This window comes from Nicotiana attenuata, unplaced genomic scaffold (genome assembly GCF_001879085.1).
Source record: "Nicotiana attenuata strain UT unplaced genomic scaffold, NIATTr2, whole genome shotgun sequence".
NCBI lineage: Eukaryota > Viridiplantae > Streptophyta > Magnoliopsida > Solanales > Solanaceae > Nicotiana > Nicotiana attenuata.
Window position 1 is genome coordinate 1891886 of NW_017670238.1, and position 3562 is coordinate 1895447.

Here is a 3562-nt window from a genome sequence, read left to right on the forward strand (position 1 = left end):
GGGGATCTCTTGGTATCCCAATATATATATAGAAACACATATGCCAGGGATCTCTTGGTATCTCGCACCCTCAGTCCAGAATATCTCAAGTACAGGGGATCTCCCGGGAAGCCGTCCCGTAGTCCCAAATTAAACACACAACAACAACGATTCCTAAATCTCGGAACAATGCTAAAAATCAGGACACGAAGTAGTAAATTATAGCCTAACATGCTTCACAGAGTACAAATAGCACAGTTAAAGCAAATAAGCAGGTAAGCCAGCTAAACATGAGTCTCTAAGCTAGCACAGGTACAAACTTACAGTTAAAATGGACAAGTAAACAAGAAAGCTCAATTTAAATACTTTAAGTAGAAACGGATTTACAACAATTAGCTCAAGTACGCGCTCGTCGCCTCACGTACGGGGCATTCAAATATTCAAGATCATATCCTTAGGGAAAAGGTCCCCCACACAAGGTTAGACAAGCCACTTACCTCGAACCGGCTCAATATCAACTAGAAATCACGCTCTTGCCACGAGTATCCGACTCCAAATGGCTCAAATCTATTCAATTCAATTACATATTGTAAATAACATCGCAAACACCTAGTTTTGCTAATAAATTCAAAGCTACGGCGTAAAATTAGTGAAATGACCAAAATGCCCTCCAGTCCAACGCCCCGAAATCGAATAATTTTTACGTTTTCAGAACCCTTGTACTCTCACGAGTCTAACCATATAAAAATCTCCCAAATCGGAGGTCAAATGCCCCCTCCAAAACCCCATAGCTAGGTCTAAGAAGTTTAACCACTTCCACTTCAAAACACGAAATTTAAAGGTGAAGTCGTGATTAGATTAGTGGGTATTAAGCACAAGAGAGTAGAGAATCGTTACCCAATCGTTGCTCTCGAAAACCCCTCGAAATTTCTCCCAAATCCGAGCTCTCTAGCTTGAGTTTTGTTAAAAATGGCTAACCCTCGTTTTTGAAATGTTAAATANCGTTACGCGAAAAAGGAAAATATAAAGGGACCAAAAATGTCCTTCGCGATCGCGAAGGAAAGGATGCGAACACAAAGGCCTGGGTTCAGTGAGCTACGCGAACGCGACATATGTCATGCGAACGCATTAAATGAAAATCAAGCCCAGACCTTGGAGTCCAATAAGTCTATGCGAACGCGACAGCCCTGACGCGAACGCGGTTAAGAAACGTGTGAAGCTACACGATCGCGGAGCACTAATCGCGAACACAATGAAGAAACTTTTCATCCTCCAGAATTACTCTACGCGAACGCGTAGAGGAGGACGCGAACGCGAACGCGAAGAAGGAATTGGGACCTGCACAGCTGAAGGATTTTCTGCAACACTTTGAAACTCCAAAATGCTCCGTTGAGCATCCGAAACACACCCGAGGCACCCGGGACCTCAACCAAACCTACGGATATGTCCCATAACATCATTCAAACTTGTACCAAACCTTAAACCACCTAATACAACGCCAGAAACACGAATTAATCAAGGATTCAAGCCTAAGAACTTCAAATTCCAACAAAACACACTTTCGATCAAAAACCTAACCAAACCTCGCCCGAATGACCTGAAATTTTGCACACACACTTCCCAAATGACATGACGGAGCTACTGCAACTTCCAGAATTCCAATCCGAACCTCGGATCAAAAACTCACTATCGGACCGGAAACTTCAAAAATTCAAACTTCGGCATTTCAAGTCTAAATGAGCTACGAGCCTCCAAAATACATTCCGAACACGCTCCCAACCCCGAAATCACCAAACGGAGCTAACGGAACCATCAGATTTCCATTCCGAGGTCGTCTTCACACTATTCCGATTACGGAACCACCTTTCAACACTTAAGCTCTCATTTAGGGACTAAGTGTCCCAAAACACTCCGAATCCTAACACCGAACGTCCCGGCATACCAAAATAGCAGAAATGAACTTAGGGGAAGCGGTAAATGGGGAATCGGGGCGTAAATTCCAAAAACAACCGGCCGGGTCGTTACATCCTCCTACACTTAAACATTCGTTCGTCCTTGAACGAGCATAGAGAACATACCTGAAGTAGTAAAAAGATGAGGGTACTGGCTGCGTATATCCTGCTCGGTCTCCCAGGTCGCCTCCTCGTCCGGCTGACCCCGCCACTGAACCTTTACTGAAGCTATGTTCTTTGACCTCAACTTTCTGATCTGCCTGTCCAAAATAGCCACTGGCTCCTTAACATAGGATAGATCCTTGTCCAACTGGACTGAACTGAAATCCAACACGTGCGACGGATCACCGTGATACCTCGGAGCATCGAAACATGAAATACCGGATGAACTCCGGCCAAGCTGGGAGGTAAGGCAAGCTCATAAACAACCTCCCCAACTCGCCTCAAGATCTCAAAAGGGCCAATAAACCTCGGACTCAGCTTCCCTTTCTTTCCAAACCTCATGACGCCCTTCATAGGCGAGACCCGAAGCAGAACCCGCTCACCAACCATATATGAAACATCACGATCCTTCCTGTCCGCATAACTCTTTTGTCTAGACTGGGATGTACGGAGTCTATCCTGAATCACTTTAACCTTCTCCAATGCATCCTGAACCATCTCTGTGCCCAATAGCCTGGCCTCACCCAGCTCAAACCAACCCACCGGAGATCTACACCTCCTACCATATAAAGCCTCATACGACGCCATCTGAATGCTGGACTGATAACTGTTGTTATAAGCAAACTCCGCCAATGACAAGAAATGATCCCATGACCCTCCAAACTCGATCACACACGCACTGAGCATATCCTCAAAAATCTGAATAGTGCGCTCGGACTGTCCGTCCGTCTGGGTGTGAAATGCTGTGCTCAACTCCACCCGAGTGCCTAACTCCTGCTGCACGGCTCTCCAAAACCGCGATGTAAACGAGTACCTCTGTCTGAAATGATAGAAACTGGAATACCATGCAAACGGACGATCTCCCTGATATAAATCTGCACCAACCGCTCCGATGAATAGGTGGTACACACAAGAATGAAATGAGCAGATTTGGTCAGCCGGTCCATAATAACCCAAATGGAATCAAACTTCTTCAAGGTTTGTGGAAGTCCAGATACAAAATCCATGGTGATGCACTCCCATTTCCACTCTGGAATCTCTATCTGCTGGAGCAACCCACCCGGGCGTTGGTGCTCATACTTCACCTGCTGGCAGTTGAGGCATCTAGACACATAACCAACTATATCCTTCTTCATTCGCCTCCACCAATAGTGCTGCCTCAAATCCTGATACATCTTCACGGCACCCGGATGGATGGAATACCGCGAACTATGGGCCTCTGCTAGAATCAACTCTCGAAGGCCATCAACATTGGGCACACAAATCCGGCCCTGCATCCTCATTACTCCATCATCTCCAATGGTCACATCTCTAGCATCCCCACGCTGGACCCTATCCTGAAGGACAAGCAAATGAGGGTCATCATACTGCCGCTCCCTGACACAGTCAAATAGGGAAGACCGGGAAACCACACAGGCTAGAACCCGACTGGGCTCCGAAAGATCCAATCTCACGAACTGGCTGGCTAA